Consider the following 6,108-nt stretch of genomic DNA (forward strand, 5'->3'; position numbering starts at 1 on the left):
AAAAAAAAAAAAAAAAAAGAATCATTTTGAAATGAGCATGCTATTTATGTGTGGTTACATTGTACAGAACATGTTTTCTCAGGAGACAACATTGCTAGAACTTTTCATTTTTGTTTTTTTTAAGAGATAGAATCTCACTTTATCACCCTTGGTAGAGTGTTGTTACATCACAGCTTACAGCAACCTCCAGCTCTTAGGCTTTGGTGATTCTCTTGCCTCAGCCTCCTGAGAGCTGGGACTACAGGCGCCTGTTACAACACCCAGCTATTATTTTGGTGTAGCTGTCATTGTTGTTTAGCAGGCCTGGGTCAGGTTTGAACCTGCCAGCCTTGGTATGCATGGTTGGCACTGTAACCACTGTGCTACAGGCACCGAACCAGTACTAGAACTTTTTTTTTTTTTGAGACAGAGTCTCAAGCTGTAGCCCTGGGTAGAGTGCTATGGCATCACAACTCACAGCAACCTCAAAGTCTTGGGCTCAAGTGATTTTCTTGACTCAGCTTCCCAAGTAGCTGGGACTACAGGTGCCTGCCACAACGCCTGGCTTTTATTTTTTGGTTGTAGTTGTCACTGTTGTTTGTCGGGCCCTGGCTGGATTCCAATCCGCCTCCTCTGGTGTATTTGGCTGGTGCCCTAGCCGCTTGAGCTACAGGTGCCAAGCCAGGACTAGAACTTTTGAAATGAGAGTTTTACTAAATAGTCACATGACTATTTTTATCAGTTAATTAATCACTTTAATTCTTTGTTCCTTAATTGTAAAATGACAAACTTGTACAGTGCAATTTCTACAATAATTTTGAGGCTTGGCACCTATAGCTCAAAGTGGCTAAGGTTGCCAGCTACATACACCAGAGCTGGTGGGTTTGAATCCAGCCCAGGTCTGTTAAACAATACTGACAACTACAACCAATAAATAGCTGGGTATTGTGGTGGGTGCCTGTAGTTCCAGCTACTTGGGAGGCTGAGGCAGGAGAACTGCTTAAGCCCAAGGGTTTGAGGTTACTGTAAGCTGTGACGCCATGGTGCTTTACCCAGGGCGACAGCTTGAGGCTCTTTCTCAAAGAAAAAAAAATAGTAATAGCAGCATCTCCAAACTCTCCTTTATAAAAATACCAAGAACACTGGCAAAAACTATCAAGGTCAACTTTTTTCGTAACTTTGAAATTCACCATAAAAGTTACAATAATCTGAGGGGCTTGAGGATAGTGTTTATTTAAAACAACAAAAACCTGGAGTAGAATCTCCACAAGAACAACAAACTTAGTGGCATTTTCACTTTCCATAACACCTTCTGGTCTTCTCAGCTCTATGGTAACCTTGAAAACCAACAGCCTGCAATCACCAGGACGATTAGCAGCCTCGCCAGCACTGAGGGAGTGAAAATAGAGTTGAAACTCTTTCCGAGCCCCATCATTAGAGGATTACCATTATCAGACCTGTCGGATAAGGTCCCAGTAAACTCCACTGGAAAGGTTTGCCTTTACTTAACTTGACTGAAAACTTACTCGTTGCAAAGCAGTTTCCCCAGGAGGCATTTGTCAAAAAATGACCAGTGACATCTGTTTAACCAAGTGGCTACCTGAGGTCCCTATTGGGATAAACAATCAGATAACCAAAAAACTTCAAGGGAAAATCTGAAGAATAAGAGGTCCCTGACTCAGCTCCCGTAGCTCAGCAGTTAGGGCGCTGGCCACACCACCCAGGCTGGTGGATTCAAACATGGTCCGGGCCTGCCAAACAACAACGACAACTATAACAACAACGACTATAACAACAACAACAACAACAAAATAGCTGAGCTTTGTGGCAGGCGCCTGTGGTTCCATCTACTCGGGAGGCTGAGGCAAGAGAATAGCTTAAGCCCAAGAGTTTCAGGTTGTTGTGGGCTGTGACGCCACGGCACTCTACCGAGGGTGACATGGTTAGACTCTGTCTCAAAAAAAAAAAGGTATCCCTGGAGGTCTTTATTTTTTATTTTTTAATTTTTTAACAGACAGAATTTGACTTTATTGCCCTTGGTAGAGTGCTGTGCCACCACAGCTCACAGCAACCCCCAACTCCTGGACTTAGGCAATTCTCTTGCCTCAGCCTCCAGAGTAGCTGGGAGTACAGGTGCCTACCACAACTCCTGGCTATTTTTTTGTTGTTGTTGCAGTTTGGCTGGGGCCGGGTTTGAACCTGCCACTCTCCTTATATGGGGCCGCTGCCCTACTCACTGAGCCACAGGCTCTGCCCATGAATTTTAGGTATGTGTTCTATGAAAATGAAGTCTTGGGTTTAGTCCCAGCCTCTTCTCTCTCTTCAGTATGTAGTGTAGCCAGTTAATCCTAGTTTCCTAACCTGTAAAATGGCAATAAAATACAGACCCTGCCTTATAAGGCTGTTCTGTGGATTAAGTGAGGAAATAAGTGTTGTAAAGTAGACAGAAGAGTTCCCACGAAAGTAGGAATCCAGTAATTTCTAGTATTCTCTTTGGACCATTTTTACAAAAGGAAGCCATGAAGGATCCTCGTAACTTTTTTTTTTAGTTTTTTTGGGTGGGTTTTGTCCCGTGATAAAGTCCAGTAATAAAACTTACTTTGTATCACAATAATAAAACTAATTTAGAATAATTTCAGGAAGAGAACATTCTTAAATTTGTAAAGAAAATAACTTTTTTCCTAGCATGACAGCCTTCTGGCACCATATCTCTATGTAAACATGCCCAATACCACACAGACATTATTTTAAAGGTATTTTTGGCCTTTGGTAAATAGACTAAACTACTTTCCTTGTCCCTCTAAAGAACTAGATCATACTTCAGTGTGGATTTTGCTGTTAATGGGATATAGAGAAGTCAGGATGATGCTAAATATTTTTGTGGCGTGGTCACTGCAGCCTTGTAAGAGTTCTACTGTCGCTTGTGTGTGAGGCCGTGATTTCAGTTCTCCTTTCAGGCAGCTTCCTCCTCACACAGGAAACCTCTGTTCCAACAGCAGACAAACATCACATTTCAGACTAGTTGCTTTTATTGACATACAACTTTTTTCTCCTCTGAAAGAACATGTTTTTATTATAATTTGCTTCTCTGCCATTCTGAGATGGTTTTATTTAGCCATCCACTGAAATCCTCAGAAACCTTGCTTTATAGTAACAATAAAATAGATTTTTACAACAACAAAATATAGATGTTTATATTTGTTCTTAAAGATGAGGTATAGTTTTTATACAATAAAATGCCTAGTTCTCACAAAAACTTATACGTTGATATTCATAGCAGCATTATTCTTAATAGCCCCAAAGTGGAAACAACCCAGATGTCTATCATCAACCAATAAATGGATAAACAAAATGTGGTAGAGTCATGCTACGAAATATTCTTTGGCCATGGAAGCAATGAAGTACCGGTGCAGGCCTCAACATAGATGAAACCTAGCAGTTTGCAAGTGAAAGAATGCAGTAAGAAAAGACCACATCTTATATAATTTTGTTTTTGTAAAATGCCCAGAGTAGGCAAATCCTTAGAGACTGAAAGTAGATTAGTGGTTACTTAGGACTGTGGGACATAGCTCAAGGGTATGGAGTTGCTTTTTGAGGTGATGAAAATGTTCTGAAACTGTGGTCATGGTTACAAAATTCCATGAATACGCTAAAAACCATTGTACTATACACTTTAAATGTGTAATTGGTTCTGACATTTGTATACATCCATACAACAACTAGCTAAAACAAGACAAAGAACTTTTTATCACCCCTAAAAGCTATATCCTATTTTCAGTCAATCCCCTGGCCTCCCTCAAACACTCCCCCACCGCCCCACACCACCACCACCAGGCTAAGTTTTTTGACTCCGATCATTATAGATTAGTTTTGTTGATCCAAAAGCTTAATAGAAATTCAGTCATGCAGTACATACACATGTACTCTTTTGGGGGGAGGGTCTGGCTTATTTTACTCAGAAGAATATAAGAGTCATCCAAGTTTTTCTTATCAGTTGTTTGTTCTTTTTTTTATTACCAAGTAGTATTCTATTGTTGAAATATAACAGCTTGTTTATTCATTAAGTACTGGTTGGACATTTAAGTTATTTCCTGTTTAGGGCTATATGAACAAGAATCCTGCGAATGTTTGTGTACAAGTCTCTTTGAAGACATATATTTTTATTTCTTCTGGGTTGCTAACTTGGAGTGGAATTACTGGATCATAGGATACACACACACACACATATGTATATACATATTTAACTTGATAAGAAACTACCAAATAGTTCTTGAAAAGGTTGTTATATATTTTTAAATGTTCTATCTGGATGACAAATTTTAACATTTAACAAGTCTTTCTCTTCTTCTTTACCCTAAGTTTTATTTCTCCGAGTCAGTCCTTAATGTTTCTTTCGTTTTTTCCAAATATGTGTGTGCTTTTACAAATGTGTCTTTATATGTTTATACAGTCTTTCTGTGTGTATGTGTGTATATTTATCACATTGTAGACTCCTTTTTTTACTTATATTTTAAAAATCCTTCTATATTATTGGCTCGGCACCCGTAGCACAGTGGTTGTGGTGCCAGCCACATACACCGACGGTGGCAGGTTTGAATCTGGCCTGGGCCAGCTAATCAACTATGACAACTGCAACAACAAAAAATAGCTGGGTACTGAGCCATGATGCTACAGCACTCTACTGAGGGTGATATAGTGAGACTTTGTCTCAAAAAAAATCCTTCTATCCTTTTATCAGTTGCAAATATTCCTTATTCTTTTTAATGCCTTCATAGTACTTCCATTGTCGGAGTGTGGCTGATAGTTTAATTGTTATTATTATTATTTTTTTGAGACAGAGTTTCACTGTGTCGCCCTTGATAGAGTGCTGTGGCATCACAGCCAACAGCAACCTTCAACTCTTGGGCTTAAGTGATTCTCTTGCCTCAGCCTCCCATGTAGCTGGGACTACAGGTGCCCACCACAACACCTGGCTGTTTTTTAGAGGCAGGGTCTCACTCTGGCTCACGCTGGTCTCAAACTCGTGAGGTCAGGCAGTCCATCTGCCTCAGCCTCCCAAGTGCTGGGATTACAGGCATGAGCCACCACACGTGGCCTGTTATTATTTTTTATACCATCATATAAGAAAGGATTTTATTCTGGGAAGCTGATGTCTAGTTTATGGTTACTTTTACTTTTAGAAATAAAACCACAGAATAACACAATCTAATTCAATTTTAAAGGCTGGCAGGCCGTGCAAGGAATGTTCTTATTCTTTGCAGGAGCTCCTTCTTTACACTGTGAGATGTCAGGACTCTGCTTTTTGGAGTGATGTCAGCCACCATGTCACCAAAAGTAATGTGTTTTAGCCCTTTTTCTTTAATTACCTCTTCATAGTGTGCCTCCAGTTAATTCTCAGCAACTCTTTGGGGTGTTTTCTTTCTCCAGTTTCTGTCAACTATTGGTTAATCGCTGCTCCTCTCTGTGCATCTCTGTTCATCTTGCTAACCACTCTGTTCATCTGCCTAGACTGAGACACTCTGTAGCTTGGGCACCCAAGCACACAGAAAGCTGAAATGTCCATTTCCTGAATGAAAGTCATATAGGTTGTGTCAAGTTGGTTACTAAATAGCACCATAGCAAGTATCTTCCTGCCTTTCCATACTTTTGTCAAGTATCTATAGGATAAATTCTAGACAGTGGACTCACTGTGTCAAAGGTAACATGCATTTTAATATTGATGGAGTTTGTCTCACACACACACACACACAAAGCAGAGACTGACTCTTACCCTGGGTAGAGTGCTGTGGCATCATAGCTCACAGCAACTTTAAACTCTTGGGCTTAAGTGATCCTTTTTTTTTTTGAGACAGAGCCTCAAGCTATTGCCTTAGGTAGAGTGCTGTAGCATCACAGCTCACAGCAACCTCCAACTCCTGGGCTCAGCCTCCCAAGTAGCTGAGACCACAGGAGCCCACCACAATACCCGGCTGTTTCTGGTTGCAGCCATCATTGTTGTTTGGCGGGCCTGGGACCCGCCACCTTAGGTGTATGTGGCTGGCACTTTAGCCACTTGAGCCACAGGTGCTGAGCCTGTCTCAGCTTCTCAAGTAGCTGGTACTACAGGCCCTCACCACAATACCCAGTGGG

At 40.9% G+C, this 6,108-nt stretch overlaps 1 protein-coding gene and 1 pseudogene across 1 annotated transcript in view; one reads left to right on the top strand and one right to left on the bottom strand.

Annotated features, from left to right (window-relative positions):
• The window catches only part of SCP2 (sterol carrier protein 2), a 65,271-nt gene that overhangs the window by 12,748 nt on the left and 46,415 nt on the right, over window positions 1-6,108 (top strand). The gene's annotated exons all lie outside the window — the stretch shown is intronic.
• LOC100955659 lies at window positions 5,069-5,738 on the bottom strand (annotated as a pseudogene).

This window comes from Otolemur garnettii, unplaced genomic scaffold, assembly GCF_000181295.1.
Source record: "Otolemur garnettii isolate 467f Iridium unplaced genomic scaffold, OtoGar3 scaffold00066, whole genome shotgun sequence".
Classification (NCBI taxonomy): domain Eukaryota; kingdom Metazoa; phylum Chordata; class Mammalia; order Primates; family Galagidae; genus Otolemur; species Otolemur garnettii.